Here is a 22,255-nt window from a genome sequence, read left to right as displayed (position 1 = left end):
AAAGATTGCATAAGAAGCCTTTTGTCAATGAGTCGGTTTCACTGCTGATGGAGGAATAAATTAGAGTCTTCATTTTTCCTTGCTCCCAACTTTTCCCTTTCCCTTCATTAGCACCGTGTTATTCTCTCAAGCTCCACGCAGCTTTTCTGCTCGCTAATTAAGAATTATATCTCTGCGGGAGGAAGCTTGGAGTAGATACAAAAGTAAGTCAACTAAATGATAGGTCACGTAGTGGTGAACTTCCTCGGTCACTGCTGCATACGTTCTTTCATTTCTTCTCGAAAACAGGAAAACAGCATCTTGATCTGTATAGGCTACCCACGCTTCACTCCCACGCAAGCTCATTAGCCAGCGTTAGACTGCGCGCAACAAGAAGGCAAGAATGGGCCTCGTGTTTTCACCTTTCGATGGTCAAATGACAAGGAAGAAGGCAGTACCACTCATTAGAAAAATAAATAAAACGTTTGCTGTCTTCAAGTTGACTCTGCCGCAATGAAAGCGTGTACTRAGCTAACAAAAAATATGTGTGAGAGACCTTGATAGCAACACGTACCCTACAAAACATATTTTGGAAGATGGTTCCAACCTCCAATATAGCTTTTTTTTTCTCAGAGATTCCAAGTTTATTTAGTAGAAACTTGGTTCTTTTAACATTTTTAAGAGATTTGGGGGAAAGTTGTTGCAAAACAGTAGCCCACATCAGTGCTTGGAGAGCCTCACCACACAATTCTAAGCAGGCTCCTTGGGTTCTCCCTCYAGTAAATCTAACATTACCTGAAGCCAAATTGCAATTTTCCTSCTGCCTGATCTATCATTTTGCTTTGCTTTCCTGCACAGACCCTCAGAAAGTGCATCTATCTCAAAGTTTATCTGCACGCTTCTCCATAGCCTCTTGTAAAGACCCAGGGGAGCACCCCTACTCAGGCTCACCTTCTGTTCCTATCACAAGTAGGTAGGAAATGGGAAAGATGCTGAGAATTAAAGACGGTAGCTAATGCCTCCTGCATTTGGAAATGGGGTTTGTTCCTTAGAAACTTGTACTCTAGATCAAAGTACAAGCAGATGGATTGTGAGGTTGGAGGTTTCCTGTTGCCATATGTTAGGGTTGAATCATTGGTTTCACTGGTGTCCTGGTAATGAAAAGGAATGAAGAGGAGCCTACAGTATGTGTATGTTTCTGCAGTAGTGGCCACCAAGACCCCACTTCTGAACAGCTAAATGATATTTACAGACTATACAGCAGTTGGAAATACTGATGGTAGGGTTGTATGATATAAGACCTGTGAATAAAAACCCTCTAAATTAGGGCATCACCTATAAGAATTAGAAGTTGTAGCACAAACTGCCTATTTATAAATTATAGACAGGAGAGACATTCAGCTTTTGGAAAACAGGAGCAGGTGAACTCTGTGAATAGAGGGCTTTGAACACATAGCTAATGGCTCATCAAGGTTTTATGGTCTTGTAAATTTAAATATGAAAACCAGGTAGGTCCACTGTCAGCAGATTAAAATTCATAAACTAGGACTGAGTTTCTGCTGGAAAACATTTAGTGCTCCACAGATTGAAAGAGACTGAAACCTTTCTACACTGAACTGCAATTCTTCTAGCACTAGAAATACAGTATTCGGTAGCTTTCTTCTGGAGTCTCACTTTCTGTGAAAACTAGCAAAATGAAGAGTATAAGTAGTGAAACCCATTTCTTAGGTGCAACCAATAACTTCAATTGGTAAGGATAAGCTGCATAAATAAAATGCAATTTCTAAAGTAGTATATAAACTTTCTCACACGGTCTAATCCGAGATCCACAGAAGTCAGTGGGAAAAAAACACCCACTCATTTCAATAAAGCACTTCTGTTTGGTGGTTTCCAACCCAAAATATCACATCTTTCTCCTATATATTTTATTATTTAGCAGCACAATAAGGAAAAATAATCACTAGGCACAGAGGGTTCCAACATGCCAGAACTGTCTCTTGGGACTCAATCCGCACTTCATTAACACACCCAGTGGCTTCAACACGTTTTTCAGGCCTCCAAGATTTTCTGTGCTTCTACCATAAATTTGTGCAGCAAAACTCACCTACACAAAGCACAGTAACAGGATTTTTTTTTTAATTAAAAAAAAAGAGATAAAGAGAAAAAGAATGAGAGTGTTGGGTGCTCAGGTGGACAAGTTTAAAAACGTTCCTCTGTTCAGTTATCTGCTCAACTCCATCAGCACACAGGCGGATATCCTTGTTGGAAAGCACTGCCAGTAGAGATCAACAAGCACTTTACTTCAAGGAACTTGTGACTGGGAATTCCCAGTCTCACTGAATTACTCTGACTCATCAAGTCTCCCCTGGTTGTGCAGAGTAAAGCCCATTCCCTCCCATTCACCTTTGGGGGATAAGAGAATAAGCTTTGCACAGATGGCTCTAGGTGGGAAGACATGGTACACCAAACTATGGCCTTGTGTGGACTCAGCAAGTTGATTAAATGAATTAAATGAGCTTACTCATGAGCCTGCAAAGACACCTAGCTTGCACAAGTCCTCAGGTAGGCAGTAAGAACCTGGTGTGAAAGCAGACATCTTTATGGAGAATATATGCCAGTGATTCAGAAWTACAGATTAAATGAAGAAAATCATGTTCTACTTCATGGAAAAAAATGGGTTTTGGACTAAAACACTAAAATTTTACCTGCAAGAGGAGAAYAGCGGATAGTAGCTCAGGAAGGTCATGCCAAGGGCAGGAGGCTGTGGCCTCTTGGCTTTTCCCTGCGTGCTTCTGGAAAGTGTTTCGCCCAACTTCTTTCTGGCTACCAGTCAGTATCTTAAACATAACTCAGTTGCCTATCTTGGAACAACCCACAGATCCTGATTATCAGCTGTATCTCTAATCATTGCATAAGAGTCTCCTAAAAATAACAAAAATGAATTAGCAGCATCAACTGCCATATAAATTGCTGCAGAAGTCTAAATGATCACAGCTAATAAAGACGAAATGCCAGTTGTCAAAATTAATTAGAATATAAATTACTATGTAAAGAAAAGTGCATAGGTTAGCCAGGCCTTTCTGCAGAATAGTTCATGAAATTAAAAATAAGATTTTTACCCCTTCCCTTGGATTCTCTGGCTCGTACAACAATTAAGGAGGATAGTATAAAGTTACACCTACATAAATTGGAAAGGCTTCATTCACAAAATAAGCACTAACAATAAATTCAGAAAGGAAAAGAGATCTGGAGAATCTCCAGCAGTGTTATTTTGGTGTAATTTGCTTGGACAGAAGAGGAGACGGTTCAGAGCAAAGCGCTAGCAGGGTATAAGAAATACAGCAACACTGACAGTTCAAAAGGACTCGTTACCACAGATCTAGCTGGCTCGGTTACAAGGGGCTACAGGAAAGTCGCTGGAGAGAAATTGAGACACCTAACACATGACAGACAATTGCCTTAACTATATGACTTCATTTCACTTAAAGGAGGGAAAAGAAGAGAAAGAAATAACACACAACAACAGTGTAGAAGGCAGAGAGAAAAGACAGATTCGTGTATACCCTGCCATAACAGCTGGCCCCACTGCCATCCCCTTCGCCTCGGCCTTGTTTCTTAAATAGCCCCTCCAAAACCTTCACTCGAAACTCGGTGCTGCCAAACAAATCCATTAAATAGTTCCTGTGTTTCCTCTTCCAAGTCATGAAGTTAACATATTTTGTTCAAGAAAACATAAAACAAAGTGATTACTTTTAATTTCATTTCTATTTTCAAAGCCATTAGAATGGACATTGARAGCCTTCTCTCACAACTGTAATTGTTAAAAGTGTTTTTAAAGAGTGAGGAAAGAAACATAGAAATTCATACTATCCTATAGCGACAGGATTCCAAGCGTTTCGGTTTTACACACAGAAGTGAATTAGAAGTCCCCATAAAATTTAGGTTGCTGAGGAGGTACATTATAGGAGTACTAGCCTGAACACTGGGTCTCAGGAGCCCACTGTACTGCTATTCAGATTATTTTTACTAAAGCAAATGCAAGTATGGGGACAAGACACTGCTATCCAGAAAAGGTTGTGATCCGGTAAAAGGTTTGTCTCAGTGTGACCGTGCAGTTTCACAATGAAATAGCTCCCTGCATGGAAGCACGGGGTCTAAACTGCAAGCAGGGACTCACACAGCACACCTGAAGCTAAATAATACAGAAGCCCTGTAAGTCACTAAAACGTAACTGAATCTCTCTCTGAACAACTTAACACTGTCCTAACATGTGCTACGTGTTTACTTGTCACTGAAAGCCAGTAAGATGGTCTTAAACTTTTCCCATCTCTGTTCGCTGCTTTTACTAAGCCACTATCAAACAAAACAGAGGAATAAAGAAAAGAATGGATCCACTATAGGGATGTGCTTTGTCCTTTTWAAAATCACACTTATTGAAGGGAAAACAAAAGTGTTCATGTTAATAAGATAARYMAMWSMMYTRYARKKSWKTKRYTTATTTGAGAATCTTAAATAAATAAATAAAGCTTAATTGCACTCTTCTCTTTCACCATACTTTYTCAAGGTAGATAAAACTGGAACAAAATGGAATGATGCCAGCACTCTGAGGTGTGGTGGCCACAATTCTGCCATGAAACCTTCCTAGAGAGAGCCTCCAGAATATATTCTGAACGTTTGGGACAAAGCAATTGTTTTAAAATATCTAAGCAGTTCTGAACAAGAAAGATAAAGAGTCCAAATTTTACCTTGTTAATCCTCACATCATCATCTACACACATTTAAAATGCATTTGAAATGATAATATCCTGYTATTGACTTTGCAAAGACACACTAACTACCCGCTACAAGGAAACGAAAGTGCAATTTGCATTCCTCAGTTATACTCAATTACCCTGAAGTATGTATATAAACACATATAATGCTTGGAAGAGTTGATCCATTTACCAACACAGCATATTGCAAACTGCTCATTTTACTCAACAGATGGCTATAATGGCTTTTCGCGCAGCTTAAAAATGATCCTAGAAGAAAAAGCTGGTTTCTGCCTCCAGCCCAATGACAGAAACATCAAGAATGAAAGTGAGGAAGAACTCACAATTTCTCATTCAGTTTCTGCACTTGCAATGCCAGCAGTAAGTAAAGTTACGGAAAGTTGGCTCGAGGCCTCCCAGCAGTGTGAGCAGAGCGGGATTTTGTTGGCTGCTGAAGAAAACTCCTGAGATTGAGTCCAGCCTCAACCAGGACTGCGCCTTAAAGTCAAGGCTGCTGTGACTGCCAGGTGGGAGAGGAAACAGGGAAAGAGGGACCAAGAGGGACTCCAAAGGTCTCCTCCAAAACCCATAATTCTGCAATTCTATGTGGTGGGAGTGGGGCAGTTTTTCAGTTCCTAAATAATGCACACAGAGATACAGTAAAATCCAGTAAGAGGTTTTGTCATTAGTATTGGCAGAAGATTCACTGCCAACAGGCATACAAAATAACAGCCTAAAAATTGCTGATCTTGGCAACACTACCCAGTAGGAGATCATTTCATAAAGTTCCCATTAAGCAAACACTAAGCAAACTCTAAGATTTGGCCACATATTGCACAGGACTTCATCTCCATTCATTTGTCTTTAAAGGACAAATTCATAGAGTGAGCCGCCCACTGCAGTTGTGATTAAAAATAACAGTAAGAAAGCAGTCCCAATAACCCCAAAGTGAGGGCACTCTGCTGAGAAGGGATGCAAGGGGCTGGTGTTGAAATCTCTGCCAAATGTTCCCACTTCACAATAATTGCAGTGGTCAGACTATCTAAGAGATTGTGCTCCATGAACTGAAAGCTTAAAGGGATTCTTGGGTTTTCTCTCCAAACCTGCAACACTGATAATTCCTCCCTACCACAGCTGCTTTGCAGAAACTCATTCATCTGCTCTTGCAGGAGGTTCAAGGATAGGAAGTTTCAGCTATCAATCCATCTTCAGTTGTCAGTTGTTCAAAACATTCTCTTGTATCAGTACAAGGGGGAAAAGAATGTAAAAGCAAGGATCCATTACAAATCAGATAAAGCCCACTGAGTTTCATTCAAGGATTTATCTTTATTTTTAAATGAACGGGTAACATGGAGCAATTGTGTTGCAGAGCTGTTGGGCTCTGATATTTTTAAGTCTGTGCCTTCCAGGAAATGCATTTGAGGAGTTTAAGCTATTTACTGTATCAAAACAATGTTCCTTGAAAAGAATATATACTCTTTAAAAAAATCACAAGATGTTTTCTCCTGCACTTAAAACACAAACAAACAAAAAAAAAAGTAGTAAGAGCCCAAAGTAGGTTTGAATTTAACTTAAAAGKGAACATTATTTTCAACCATCAAGCAGCTGAAAGGAATGGGATCCTTCCATACACRCACTGCCATGACTGCACTCACCGCTCCGGACACTGATCCCACTGCATTCTTTGCCCTGCTAAGCACAGAGTGAATCCTGCACAGGACATCAACAGCACTGTGGCTGCTCAGCAAATACTCTGCAGTGAAAACACACTCGGAAACAGAGAGAACACTACATGAACTCTGAAGAGTAGAACCTGAGACAACACAACCCCCTGAGCTTTCCATGGAGAAAGGGCAAATATGAGTGGTCTCCTAAAATGTCCCTATACTGTTGATAAACCCAGATMCACACACACCACAACTGTAAAACATGAGGGAGACCACACAGACAAGGAACAGCAGCACAGCCCACCATGCAGAAGTGATGCACATTCATCAGGGGAAGGCAGAAGGAAGATAATCTGGGCAGGAAGGATAGCTGCCATAGCATACGCAAAGGATGGAGGAAAGAAAATAACCTTTTCACTTGAGCACGCTCACGGGTGAAGATCCAAGTTGCTGGCTGTCTGAAACATCAGGAATAGTTACAAGTTCTATAAGCTTGAGAAAGGGAGCTGTCAGCACTTCCCTTGCAAGTGATGCTTGGAGTTCTGGAAAAAATAAAGGTGTAAATCCGCAACATCTGGTTGTGCCTGCCATTCCCTTCACACATGCTGCATGCCCCGCACCTTGCTGAGAAGAGCATCTACCAACACATTCTTGTTCTCACCCTCAAAAAGCAGAAACACTCCAGAAACACTCAAACAAGCCTGCCCAGAACTGCTCGGCTCATGGAGAGATTGACATTCCCAGAGACAGGCTAGAGAAGAGGAGAAACCCAGGAAGCAGCCYTGGCAGACATGCTACAACACAAAAAAAGAGCTTGTGATGACTAAACCGGGCTCTAGACACCCYCAAGAGCTGCCAAAAACAGAAGAAAACAAAACTCAGAACATGCTACAAACTGATCACTGTTAAGAGCACAAAGCAATTGCTTCTCTCTAAATACTTACACCTGCTTTTTAACTTTAAAACTAAAAGAAAAGTCTTTGGGCTCTACACATGCATTTCTACAATTAGTCAACATACAATATTATTGGACAATAACCAAAATACCCCTGTACAAACATTGATGTGACAACCAGATTGTTCTTTGAATACTTCCAATAGTCAAGATATTCAAAACATGCTCTGTGTTTACCTACCTCATCCCTGCCCTACATTGATCCAGTGCAAACAGGTATGATTTTTCAAGAACGGCCTCGTCATAACTTTGCATAGCTACTCGTTTGATGCATGAATACGCTCCAGTTTACACAAGTGTAAGGGGAATCCAGACAGAAGATATTTGAAAAGCTTTAATGTGTATGCAACCCAAGGTTCCCCTATGCCAGCAAATTTAACTGGTATTTTCTTGTCTGTTGCCAGGACTCCCACTAGACAGGGTAGCTCAAAAGGGTGGAAAAATAAACAAGAAAACAAAAATGAGGAAAGCTAAGGAGCACGGTTTGTCATAAATGCCTATCAAACCAATATCAAAAGCATATTCTCAATAATTTTTAAGAGTTTCTGATAACCTGGTTTCTGATAACCAGATAACCTGGTAAACATTTTCCTCCCTTTCTTCTTCAGATAGGTCTGTGCTATTCCAATCCAGCCGTGGGCACCTAAGAAAAGATGTACTAAGAAGTTCTAATACCTTGTGAAAACATCTGCCCTTTTTGTATCCTCTTATTATTTCACCAGTCATGAGCACTGGCTGCCAATTACAAGCACTGCAGCAATTGGAACTGAGCTGGCAAATGATGAACGACCTTATTGATGCCGTGCAGCAAAGATGCAAATTTTGCCTATTATTTCTATCCCTGCAAGAAAGAGGTTATACAATAACCAGGTGCTCAGCTGCTGCTGCACTGGCTCTGTAATGAGACTGAATGTGCAGTCACATCACTGCTTTAAATTGCTTCAACTTTGGAGTAAATACATCAGCGAAGACGATGACTGAAACGAAATATTAAGTTAGAATAATACATCAAAGTAATCTGCTGGTGTGTTATAGGAAAATGACTTCTATWCCTCATTGAAGAATTCTTCAAATGATTCGCTTGTGTCATATGTTATTAAATGAAGTACCTAAAGAGRAATATTCTAAACACTAACTTAATTGGAGACAGAAAGAGTACAGAGATTTAATATTGACAGGAGGAAAATCCTGCTTCTTATTATGAGATTTAGCACAGGCTAGAAAACCTGGCATGCAGATACATTTCCTAGCTGAATTATCCTTTGTGTAGGATCTTAATTTCCCATTCTCAGGTACATGGGCACTTTGCAACATGTTAAGAGAACTGTTGCAGTCAAGTGATAATTGCATTTTTTTTWMYTTTTTTTTCTTTGGGCAACTACTTCAGATATGAAGTTTCAACTTGCTTTTTTCCTTTTTTTCAGCTTCTGAGCAGTTTATGCTCTTTCCATCTGTGCCAAGTACTTTATCTTCTCAACCCTAGTTTGTATCAAGGCAACACTTCCACATGAGACAAGGTTTCCAAGATAAATCTCAGAGCAACCTGAATATTCCTTCAGTATGTTAGGACAGTTATTTATATCCCAAAGGAATTCTTTAATTCTAAGCATGCTAATGTTTTTTCTGCCACCTTCTCAGAAAAAGTTGTGTCCAAAATATTAYTCTAGATGAAGTGTGCACTATTGCACATTTAATGCATAGAAGCTGTCTCAGAGTAATTTAGTTCAGAAGGGACCTCTGGAGCTCTCTATCCCAATTGCTGGTGCAAAGCAGGCCTGGTTAGAGCAGACTACTCAGGACACTGTCCAGTTGAGTTGTGAACATCTCCAAGGATAGAGCTCCTACAGCCTCTCCGGGCCTCTGCTCCCACATCTGACCACTCTCCCTGTGAAGAGCTTACTGGAGTTACTGGAACAGTCTGATACCMCTCATTTTATCACTGTACTTCCAAAAAGAGTCTAGTTCTTCCTCCTSTATACCCTTCTGTGAGCTGACCGATGACAGCACTAGGATCACCCTCACCTCTCTTTTGCCTTCTCCTCTCAACACTGAAGAAACCTCATCCTCAGATCTTTTTGGGGCTCTCTGCGACTTTACCGACTTAACAAAGACTGAACAACACATCTAGTTAACTCAGCTAAAGCAATTTTAGGCTTTCTTTCCTTAAAGAAGGAAAAGGAACACTACTATTTCCTTGATGTTATGAGAAGAACACAGGGTTTGAAAGACAATACCTTAAACAACAAGCACAAACTAAGAGCTTCACGTATGAAGCTGTTTACAGGATGCCTCACAGCTTTGGCTGGGCAAACAAAACTGCAAGCTCCCAATGCCTCTCATTAATGTGTTTCCTACAGAGCAACTATTTATAGAGAGACCAGCATCTCTTATGGAAACGTAATACTTTCCAGGCATTCCTTTAACAGGCACTAAGGAAAGGTAACACAAACAAGCGTGGGTCGTTTTAACGAGACTTTTAAGGAGAAAAGTGGCTTCTTAGAACACAGTGATAACTAAGGGAGATGGTTACATCATTTGCTTAAAATGGCTTTTACTCCTTGGTATTTCTGGAGTTCCTGAGTAACTCCGTTCAGTCAATGAACATATTAACTCAGACATATACGAACATATTAGCTCAGACATATAGTATCTCGAGGGCTTTTTTATTTTCCACCACTAAGTTCAAAGACTGCACTGAGGAATTGAAATATTTAAACCTGCTTTTACGTCCCAAGTGTTTCAAATTGATTATAACTTCCTTCTGCAATATTTTAGAATTAAAACTTTAATTAAAATTACAATTATGCAGGTGTTAATCTTTCTTGTTTCTCAGGCTTTCTCTCTACAAGTGCTGTCCTTTACAGTTACACCTTCTAATTGCACAGGACAGACTACGTTGAGAAAACAGTAGCTTTCTAGAGAAAAAAAAACAAAACAAAAAAACAGCGTCTCCACCTCAGCCCAAAGCCTGAGATGCAAGGACTTCAAATCCGCCCATTATATAAAATGCTCAGGAAAACCCAAAGCTGTTTGGAATCCAAGAGCATTCACCTTCATTCACCTGCACCKGTCTGTCTGTTAACAGTGTGGTGGTTTTGCTCTTTGCTAGACAGGCTCTAATTTGCAAATTTGCCAGAGCCTTCCCTGGCCCATCTATGTCGGCCTTTCCTCTGCAGTAAAAGCAATAACCAAAAAACTAGCCCAGAGCAGAAGTTGTATTTTCTAGAGTTTTTTTTTTTTTTTTTTAATTTTGAAACCTTTTCCTTGTCTGTTTACTTTCTAGTTTTCACAAAACAGAAGTCTCAAACCTCCCTCACAGCAAGATAAAAGCTTCAAGTCACCAAAATCTTATTTTATTCTCCCCATTTGCCAAGGAGTTAACACTACCCTTCAAATTATGTCAAAGCCTGCATAGAAGTTTTCCTGCCTGARGTGGAACGGAAAATATTTCCTAAAAAAACTGTCAAGTAGGTCAAAAAAATGCCTAAATATCAGAATACTAGAATATTATTAGAATGCTATTTCTCGGCTAGTATTCAGGCATTTCTTTTTTTTAAATTGAGTTATATATTTCATAGTAAGAAATTAAATATATGTATATATACACACACAGATATGCACACACTAAAATAYTGCAATCACTCTCTTTGCAGTGATCTAATTTCTGAAAATGCTAATCTTCATTTATAAACTAAGGGAGAGAAACCTTTGCAATTACCCCTCTCATGCACTGAGAACTCCTAAGCTGACATATCACAGACTCAAAACTAGGAGAAACTCCGTTATATTCTATCATTACCTTTTCTTTTCCCCCCAAACACAAAAAAAAATACAAGTGTAACAGTGAATACAAATATCAAACAACCTGCAAAGCTCTATTACCTGACTAAGAAGCAGCAGCCAATTAGGTGACATGAGAAGGAAACAAGCATTTACTGACAAGGAGGAAACACTCCAGGCTAGCGTGGGTTAGCCAGTTGTCTGACCTTATCTTGCCTGGTACTAAACTGGCAACTTATCATCAAAATTAGGACCTGTCATCAAGAGAGACTGTGAGTGTTTCTTTGTATTTCAAAGATTTTAAGAGGCTGAAACTAGCTAGGAAAGCCCTTTATTTAGTCTTCATTACTAAGCATTTTACAGTTCTAGTCTCTGTCTAAAATAACACTTGCTCATTATAAACCTACTGCCTTTTTTTTTTTTTCTCCTCCTTTTTTATGACTCTCATCCATAAGGAATTGGCTATTGCAGTCTCCATCATCCCTTCCACAATCTACATTTTAAAATAAGGGAAATCATGTTTAGTTGGTAGGCAAATTCAACTAGATATAGCCTTTTCCCATAGAGTTTTGCCCTTCATGCTGTTTGTATTTAACTAAACAAACTTTGGGATTTTCTACACTCCTTCAAGAATCGCTTAGATGAATAAATGCTTTAGGCACCCATTATTGCCCCAGCTCCCCCATTCACCAATTCCCAGCAAAGACACAATCCACCCACGGTGTGATGAACCTCCCTCCCTCACTTGAAGCCTGCAGGACTCCAGTAAGAGATCCTCAAGTAAGCACCAAAACAGCAAATGAGACTGCTCTTCAAAAAGAGCATCCCAGGCTTTCCAAACGCCGAGAGGGCAAAGCTAAAGCTCTTCTTTTTACTTGAAAAAATAAATTGGCAATCTCTTCAGACCAAATATTAGGGGAGATAAATGTGCTATTGCTGCTCTTGTGAAATTGAGGAGGCAGTGGGGAAAAAGGAAATACTCTTTTTCCAGTAACCAGTGATGTGGCCTAAGGCAAGACTTGGGATATTCATTTTGTCCTCGATGGCCAACGTGGTAGCACTACAACCAGAAGTATCTGACACCCTAGAGCTGGTCTCRATGATAATCGAAATGGACCAACTGTCTCCTTTGGGAGTGACAGTGAGGACTGTTCGTGGCCAGCCCTACATTCAGCACAAAATACCTAGGCACACTCTTAATGCACTGACCCTGGTTACTCCAGGGTACCACGGGAGGGCAAGGGACCTGCACCTCCAGAAGCATCCAGGAGCACAAGCTGCCCCTAGGCAGCCCTCAGCAGGACTGCAGACACCAAGCACACTGCGGGATGGAGACCCCGAAGAGGGCAGAATCCAACCCTCACCCTCAAAAAACGGGAGCAAGCAGCGGTTCTGGTGAAGATTTCAGCAGCTGTACACTGCTGATTCACCCTCTCTACTTATTTTTCTTTGCCAAACTTACAGCCCTGATTCTCAAAGATCCCTTCTGTCCTGTCTCTTCCTTGAGCAGCTTCCAAATCATCTTTTTTACATTTTTTTGGCAGCAAGGCAAGGTTGTTCACATGGCCAGCTTGGGACAGACGAGTTTGCTGCCCTAGGGTGCGATTTAATAGGTAGGAGCTGAGGGGGTGCATGCAGCACAGCATCAGCATCTCCAGCCCGAACAGCAACGGGGCCCTCAGGGATGYGACAGGACCCAAAGGCCGCCACGAGAGGTGAACACAGCCCGGGAAAGCTGAGTCAGCTACAGCCAGGAAAATTAAACTCCACCACTTTTTTAGCAGACTGCGGGCTGTGTGATGAATGYTGCAGATCATCATCACAACAGGCCTCCTTATCCTCACAAAAGTGAGGGAATTTCAGAGCAACAAACAACAAAATACTGTTAAAGGAGGCACCTTCTATTCTACTGAAAGAAAATCCACTCTCTATGAGATTTTGGCCACACATGGTCGAATGAGAATGAAGAAATATCTAGTCACAAGCACACAATAAAAATGGAAATCGAGATTTATTGAAGAACGTTGTTTGCTACTTTAATTTTATTGAACAGCAAACACACTGGGCCCATTACGATGGACATTGTGCAGAGGAGACAAAATCCATTCTATCAAGTACCCATTCAAAACTATTTGCTCAGTTATAATTGTTTGATGGCTACAAAACGGTATCTCCCTGGTGTTTCTTTAGGATCCCAGTGACTCTCCAAGACAGAGACTTCTCTCTTTTACTGAGGTGACTCGATTTGAGAGTATCACCCCAGAAGGGTGCTGCACACTGAGCAGGTAATTTTGCCAGAGATATATGGGAACGGGACACATGTCAGAAGATACACTTCTTATCAGCAACCCTTTTCTAAGCAAATCAAAATGAATTCATCCTCTTTTACGTTAACATCCTTTAATCAAAGGATAGGAATACAGCTATGCAGATTTTCAAACCCTTCTCCAGTGACATCCTAACACTGAAATGCTGTGATTTTTCCATCACTATTATATACAGCTTGTGCTCCCAGATGCTTTGGTCTTTGTTATTCCTTTGGTTGGTCATAGGAGAAATTGATTTTTCACCTAGTCATAGATCATTTAAAAMACTGTAAATTGAGAGATTGGAACATAAATTTTTACTGCTCATGATTTTTTTTTTCCTCCACAGGAAAAGTCTAATAAATTGCACAGAAACACAACTGAACAGTGAACCAGCTAGCCAAACACCTGTAAATACTTTTTCTTCTCTCTAATGATTGACTCTGAGAAACAAACAGAAGAAGAGTCTTCCTAAAAGTGTCCAACTGCCTGCCTGCATTGAAGCAGACCTTTGACTTGTCTTGCCATCAATTAGGTCAGAGAAGGAAGAAATCACAGGTCAAGTTTTATCTGAACTCTCAGCCTGCCCCAAAGCCTACTGAATTCAATGCAAAGAGGCAGCCGAGTCCCTGTGCCACAGGATTTTGCAGCATTTGATCTCTGGTGCAAGAAAGTCACAGAACGAGCCAGTTAGCCAGCTATAAGCCCACATACTCAAAAGGAACAGTAAAGTTAATCCCTAATGGCAGTGACTTGACTTAGCTTTATTTTCTTTTTTTTTTTTTTCCTCTCCTTTTCTTCTTTTTTTCTTTTCCTCCTCTTTTTCCCCTCCCTTGCATTTCCCAGTCCTTAAGTGTTTGGCYTTGCCACCTTAACTATGGGTTGTATTTTTACAAGGGGAGGCTGAGAGATCTATATTCAGCATATTTCATAAATTACGTAATGATAAATGAGAAAGCAAAGCATAAACAGCCAATCCATTCCAAAAAACATTTGATGGTGCCAAACACTCACAAGCGTAGCAAGCCCAAGTGTCTTGCTACACAGACGTCTGTCATTCAAGCAATGCAGAAGCTAAGAGCAGCGRCGGACTTACACCTGTGTAGACCACAGCAAAGCAAAGACTGTGATGAGACGCAGCCTGCAAGCAGAGTCTCCATTTGTGCCACGGAGCTTCAACCATCCCCTTTCAGATACAGCCCCATCCAGGTGCTCCAGAGCACAGCTAACTACCTGACGGCAGCTGCATGCTATGCAATGACGTATCTACAGCAGGGAGGTGTTGTCTTATTTATTTATTTATTTTTAAATCAGGAGCTCTGCTGTATGTCCTGGATGTACAGCAATGATAAAAAAAAAAAAAAAAGAAAGGAAAATTTTAGGTTCCATTGCAGACTGCAGAAAGAAACACGGCTTCTTTACTCATCCCTCCTACACTGTTTTCTACAACCTGTCTCTTCTACCTTCAGCTTGGTTTCCGTCTCTGCTCTCCRTCCTGTTTAACAAGACCAAATTCAYACTCASTTTCCRTGTTCTGACATCCCTTGCACAACAGCTGCATTTTATTGCTACTGTTTCTTACCCCGTACACAGCTCTTGCTTCGTTCTGCCAAGAGAGGAGATGGAAACACAACTGGCAGCAGCAGAAGCAGGGAGCCTGGAAGCTCCGGAAGGAGCCATCACACAAACCCTGGCCTAAAACCTGCACCTTTGGCCTGAAGTTTGGTAAGTGCTGGAGATGCAAAGACACTTACAGAGCCTGTGCTTGCACCCTACCTCAGAGTGCCCAGTCCAGTCTAATGTGCTTTTTATATTCACCTTCTTACGTTGAAATAGAAGACTGAAATTCTTAATTTTCAATTCTCTCCTAAAACTCAGAAAGCTTAGTTTTCCTCAAAAAAAAAGAACACTGCATTTTACTTTTAAAAAGCATAAGACTACCACTTTTCTGGAACCTAAGTTGAGGGGTGTTTAGGCAGTCCTTTAGAGTTAGGAGGCATCATTTGGGCGGGGGGAACACACCCTCTAATATAAATTTATCCAAGTCACCTGGAAACAGAGCAGGAAGCTTTGCAGGCTGAACTGCTGGCTGGCAGCAGCACCCGGCCGGGCACCCTTCCCATCAGTGTAGCAGCGCGCAGAGCAACAGCTCAGCTGCCCAGCAGCAGCACCGTGCTTCAGGTCAGTAACATCAAATTAAGCCTACATTGAAGGGAGTCATTTCTCTCCCCTGCCCAACAGGGCAGGAGCCAACCAGSCAACTCCCTGAAGCTTGTCGGGGCTTTCCATTCTTTAAAATAACACACTAACTATCATCATCCCTCAAGATGAACTTTTGCTGGCCTTCCCGCCCGAAATAATTGCATGTGACTCATTAATTTGCACAGGACACCGAAAGGCTCTCCATACTTTGAAGAAATTAAGTGCCTAATTTAATCTATGCATTTTTTAATTATTCCTTTTTCCGTGAGAACAGAAGGTTGCAGGTCTGCAGTTATTTATAGAAACAGAAGCAGAGCCATTTTTGTTTATTTTGCTGGGCAAACTGAGTGGCTGCACGAAGCGAGAAAGGTCCTAACCCCCTCTTTTCACTCGCTTCCCCAAATCCAAACTCATCAACAGAAGCCCATAAGCCAAAACAGCCAAGCAATGAGATTGCATGAGAGAACAACATCCCCTGTGCAGAACTGGGGCAAGGTTTGGTGATTGGACCTGGCCAAACCAAGGCCAGGTTTGGCCTTACACCCTGAAGAGCACTGGGCTATCAGTCAGTCCCAACGGGCCACACAACAAGTGGCAGTGATAGGAGCTCTCCAACCTGTTCACAACTGTGGCATAAACTCAGTAAATCTTTTTGATGTATTTGACAGTTCAGCGTTTCTTAAAGCAAGTGAAAAGGAGCAGCTCATGGAGACAGGTTCCATCACAGAGGTCTGACCCAGGAAGCATCTTCCCAGTTAAAGAGCTGGCCTAGAGGGTAAACAGCTTATTCCCAAACACAAAGCAAGATACAATACACTTTTCAAATATCCCTTCTAATGTTCTTTGAAAAGGTCATGACAAGGAACACATGTTTCACAAAGGCTTAAAAGAAAATGGTCATTTGTTTGTTAGCTGCTGTGGTTTTGCTCCCCTTAGTGTTATTGATGAATGCAATAGATGGAATGCACTTAGCAGGATACTAACATTTTAAAATATGCAGGCAATTATGAAAAGTCACGCTGTTTGGGAAAAAAATCCTATAATTTCAGTGTGAATTTAGTGACTCTCCCCAAGTTAAATTAGTCAGACTATTACCCACTCTGAATTAGTGACCACAGGCACCAGACAGTTGTGGTAGCTACTACAGAGTAAGCATGCAGGAAAAATAATTGCACTGACCTTATCTAAAGCTCCCTGATGGAAACATCTGAAATGTGGTCCCTCATCCATGGGTTTTCTTTCAGACGCCTCTTTTAAGGAAAGCAGGATTCTGGCCTGTGCTCTCACGTCCACTCCCACCACAACTAYTGACCCATCCAGCTTATTCAGGCTGCCTTTGAGAAACGCTCCTGGTACCTCTGAACCTTCCTCCTGTACCCTCAGCCTCCTGACAGGCCATAGTCACAGTGCACATAGTCAAAGTGATCCCATTCTTGGRTAAGATGCCCTTCCCAACAGCTGGTGGGGAGAGAATTCCAGGGTTAGTTCTCCCATGGGCTCCAATGGTCAAAACAAAGAGCAAATGCCAGGCCCAGGCAAGGAGAGGAACGGAAAGGACGGACACTACTCCTGAGAATCCCCTTTTCCTTCCAAAACCTTGGGCAGGGTTATCTGCAGTGTGCACTCACACCCAGACAAGACCATTTCTTTTTACCTGTGTACAAAGAGTGGAATATGAAGCGAGAGAAGTAGGACTACGGGCTTGCAGCCACCTGAATCCATACGTGGCGACTCACCTGAAGGAGGAGCACAACAGCGGTCACGTTTGGAGCGTACAAATGCCTTGATTATAAGAGCAGATCCAATTCCAGTCTCTTTATGGCTCTGCTCCAGCTTTTATTACACTTGACAGGCTACAAAGAAGGGCAGTCACATTGATCCCAGGATTATAGCATTGGAACTAACGGGAACTGTTATAAAATTTTAATATATGCCATCTTCCAGGCGAAGGGAGACTCCAGGGGGAAGCAACCTTTGAGTGCAGAAATCTTAGTAACGTGTTAACAGTGGGGTTACTTTTTTCAATACAAAAATGACTGACAAAATTAAGGAAACTGTTATAGTTGTACCATATAAAAATAACTCAAGCATAAATTTAAAACTATTTTTAGACTCGGATGAATGTATTGGTTATATATATAAAAAAAAGAAGCACAGGGCCAAAATAAAACACTGATATAATTGTCATTGATTTCCAGTAAATCTGTGCCAAGCAGCAACAGCTGCGGAAATAGCTCTGGAAGCGTCATCTCATCTTAACTTCTGATCATCCACCCACTGTATTGACACTCTTCAGCAGTACAGACCCGCTTCAATCCTTCATTCACGTTCACTATTAGGAAAACACAGCCTGCATCAAACAAGCAGTCTATCTTCCACAGAAGAATTGATGGGAAGCAAAATTATTCAAGGTTAAATTTGCCAAATAGTTTCAACTCAATGAGGAGGGGCCAAAAATAAAAAATAAGAGAGAGAGAGAGCGAGATTCATAGGAATTTAGATTGCCAATATCCTGGTCAAACCCCAAGGAAGCGAATACCTAAGAAATTTAAACTTCCTAATTTCAAATTTTCACAAGTATTTAGCCAATGAAACATTTTGTGCTGAAGGAAAACAAGTCTGGTTTCCATTAAAAATGCACAAAAGTCCTATTTTACACCAATTACTCAGTTTACCCTCATGATTTTTTTTCCCCCCAACCATAAGCCCATTGCTTACGTGGCTCTGCCCAGACTTATATTCACTACTTTAACCCTTCCCACAGTGGCAGGAAAACTAAAAATCCTGCATCTTAAATCATCTAATATAGYTGATGATGGGAATCATTTCAAAAAATAAATGACAGCCATTATACTCAAATATGTCATTGAAGAAGCAATTCAACAGTGCCTTCAGAGGAACAGTGCTCACAAAATGGACAAGCTTCAGAGACATCAATAGCCTCTTTCACATCAAGAATAATACTTATTTAATCCAGAATATGTTCCATAGAATTGTATAGTATTCCCAGTGCTTTTTATTAAAAGTTCAGAATGTAAAGGGAAAGTTACGTTGATTCTTCTCCCTGGCATTTGAATTTGCTATGAAAATAAGTGCCTGGCACCCACTGAGGGGTTGGCATTTTTATCGACCCCCATAATCACAGCATGTTTAAATTCAAACTGACTTGGCAAATACTTAATCTACAACACATATACCATAACTGAAATACAGCCCATAACCACAGAGGTCACACCTTCAAAGTCTTTCCACCTTAGAGACTCATCCTTAAACACAACACTGGGAACAGAAGGTGTATGGGGGTTTTATTACTTTGGGGAATAATCCGTGCATTTTTCCGTTTTTACCAACTCTGCAGTGTTGTCACGCAAGGGGGCAGACACTTGCTTGTCTGCAGTCAACAGCAGACACTTGCTTGTGGGATCCCCTTTGCTGAGGTTTCCTGTTTATTTTCCAAATCAGTTCTCTGGCCACACGTGCCTGCACCGCACACGGGGCACGGGGCTTCAGGTTTCTAAGCACACAAGGCATAATTATTGACCCAGGTAAAATTGTAGCAAAAATAAAATCGTGAGCATCATTATAGAGAGGGAGGACAGCTCCACATTGCTTTGGCACTCGGCTTCCCGTTGATTTCTCCAGGTGCAGACACAGGATTTGGGCAAGTAGCTAATTCTGTAGATGTCTATCTTTAATTTTCCTTTTAGAAAAAGCTTAGACCAGGTAATGTTGTTCTGAAGGAGAGAGCAGAACAAGATTTGGAAAAGCCAACTTGATGTTCCCACAAAGCTTCAGCAAGTCACTGCACCCTGTTTATCATCGCGTCTACTTAGAACAAGGGGCGAGGAATAAGACAGCTCCCCCAAATGACATGGATCTGGCTTTTGCCCCTTCCATGTGACTGTAACACCTGAGCTACAACGCTGTTTCCAACCCAACACTAACACCAGCTCTGGCCACGCTGGGCTGTTTCTCAGTGGATATTTTTTGTAGGCATCCWTGAAAAGCCGCTAACGCCAGCTGTGACTCAGAGGCCTCAGCTTTTTGMAGCGCCTTTTCCTTCCACATGGTTTATTTCCCAATTATCTCCTCTAATCCTGCTCATCCATTCTCCAGCTCACCTCGGAGGCTCAGCAAGAAACATTTTCCATTATTTACAGCAACAAGCAGATACCCCTCCCCTTGCCACCATAGGATACAAACACACATTAGCCAAACAGCCTGTGCGATACAGAGCCTCGAGCCACTACAACGAACTCCCTACGATGACTTTTCCACAGCACTTTGGACCATCCTACAGAGGAAGGCATGGCTATATAATGAGCAACATAAATCAAAATCCTGAAAACTGCATTACCTTAATACTTGATTTTGCCATAAAAATTGCCAAAGCATGTATGCAGGCTTAGTAACTCCTCTAAAAATTGGTTTCTCGTTATCTACTTACCTAAATAGCAATTTTACCCTTTTCTGAACATAGATTATTAAATTAGAATAGGTTTAACATTTTCTCTTCCTGCAAATGAGTTTCTTGAGACTCAGGAGAGCTGAACACGCCTGGTGGAGCAGAGCAATTCAGCTACTTGATTAAAAGGACCAGGCAGCTCAACAAATAGGACCACCAAAGGTCCCGCATTGAAGCTTTCATGTGCCAGCCTTTTAATTTCCGAATGACATTCAATAAAGGCAGTGAATTAACTAATCAAAAGGACTTGCACGAGTAAGTCAGAGGTGGCTGAACTTAAACTGAAAGCAAAAAGCGTGTGTACACGCTTGAATAAGAAGGATGGTAACCACATACTTGCCCCTTTAGTGCTTTAAAAGGATAGTGTCTGGWGGGATACCATACCAGCTCTTCACTGATACATTGGGAGCACTTACATAGGGAAATGGGATAAAACAAGGACTTATTGGGATACATTCTTTACTCCACCACTTTTTGTGCCAGCACTCCCCACATCCCTATTTTCAAAAGGCCTGTTTCACATTTCAAAACTACATTCAAGAATCCAAATTAGATGTCTTACAAAGGAAGTAAAAAAAAAAAAAAAAAAGGCACCTCAGGCACAAACACATCTAGGATCCCATTACTATGTCAATTATAAGCAGTTCTCGCCAGTACAGAGGCAATGCAATTCAACAGCATTAGGAACAGGGCATTAGCAAAGAGGGCTACGCTACCAGTTAACATCATACCCTGTAATCACATTCCAAATGTGCCTCGAACAGGGAGAGACACGACCCAGGTGCTCTAAAGGTGTCAGCGCACGTTGTCCAAATGCTGCACAGAGCTGAGAAGGTGGCGTTTGACATCAGGGGCATTAACAGGCTCTTTTCACTAGGTCATCAAGGGCATCAGAGAGACATTTTTTCCATGTTTCTTTTAATAAAGCACCCTCACACACTTCGGCATCACCCTCGAGTTATTTTATTTGCCCCAGGGATTACAGAGTGGCTGTGCAACGCACCCAGCCGCAGGAGCTCTCCGAGGCCCCGGCAGCAGCAGCGCGTGCCTCGTGTCGCCTGCTGACAGCCAACCCGCCACCTTCCTTCCCCGAACAAACGGGGAACRGGCTCCCAGCCCCAGCGAATTCACTCCAGTGATCTCCACAGCCGCGAGCAGCCCTCACGCCAGAGCTGTGAAGCACAGCTCCATCCTAGGATTCCACATACACCTTTGCACTTGTTCAGTCTTTAAAACTACTGCTGTCAATAGGTCTTCCCTCTCCTCCTTTTGGGATTCATGAGCAGCATCTGACAGGACTACAATACTCAGACTCACTGATTACAGCCTCTCATAAAGGAACCCCACCTCTCCCTAAAACTGCTTTTTCTCTTTCAAACACCCACCAGCCATAACATTCCCTCAGCTATGACAGTGTGCACACTGCTTAGACTTTATTTACCTCCATTAACATAAAGAGAGTTAAATGATGCACAGCAGGGGCTGGGAAAAGCATCCTTTAGTCTCCAGGCGCTTAAACCAGCCTTCCCTTTCAGATGACAGAACCAGGTCAGGGAAAGACTAAAATAGGACACTATCACCACGCACAGCTCCAGGATGGAGCAGTGCCCTTCCCGCAGCAAGTGGCACCTTCAGGGAGCCCGGACTCCACCACGTTCGTCCATGATGCTTCGAAGGAGACAACACAGCAGTCCTTTGTGGCTCTTCTATTCCCTTCATTTGCAGCCCTGGCTGGTACACTGCCCTGTAAAGGAAACACTGTTTCTCRGATAGGCCGGGCTCACTGTAACCAGCAAAGTGCAAGGCCGGAGGACAGAGCTGCACAAACATTTATGCGATGACATGTCCATGCAGAGGGGGAAGKGGGTGTCCGCCAGTCTCCGGTCAGCTCACAAACAAGCGGCTCTAAGGGCAGACCCTTTTCCAAGTTTTATTAACCATTTTACTATAGACACAGTAACAGTCTCACTGGAAACTAGATCCAAGGGCTTTCAGTTGTTTCTATGGTTGCCACAGATGAGAAAATGAGTCACTGCAGAAATCCCTCTCTGCTTTCTCGCAGCACTGTRGCTAACCCAGCCCACGACCACAGGAGCAGAACATACTGAACTTTTCCTCCTTCACCTCAATTTTGCCCCAAAGCTGCAAGT

The 22,255-nt window shown here is 41.9% G+C and overlaps 1 protein-coding gene across 1 annotated transcript in view; it reads right to left on the bottom strand.

Moving 5' to 3' along the window:
• Window positions 1-22,255, bottom strand: part of LOC112943629 (copine-4-like) — a 38,835-nt gene that overhangs the window by 4,431 nt on the left and 12,149 nt on the right. The window lies entirely within an intron of this gene.

The sequence above is a fragment of the Nothoprocta perdicaria genome, unplaced genomic scaffold (genome assembly GCF_003342845.1).
Source record: "Nothoprocta perdicaria isolate Ctin4 unplaced genomic scaffold, notPer1 scaffold_150, whole genome shotgun sequence".
Classification (NCBI taxonomy): Eukaryota; Metazoa; Chordata; class Aves; order Tinamiformes; family Tinamidae; genus Nothoprocta; species Nothoprocta perdicaria.
The sequence above is the reverse complement of the archived record's forward strand: the minus strand, read 5'-3'. Positions and strand labels throughout refer to the sequence as shown.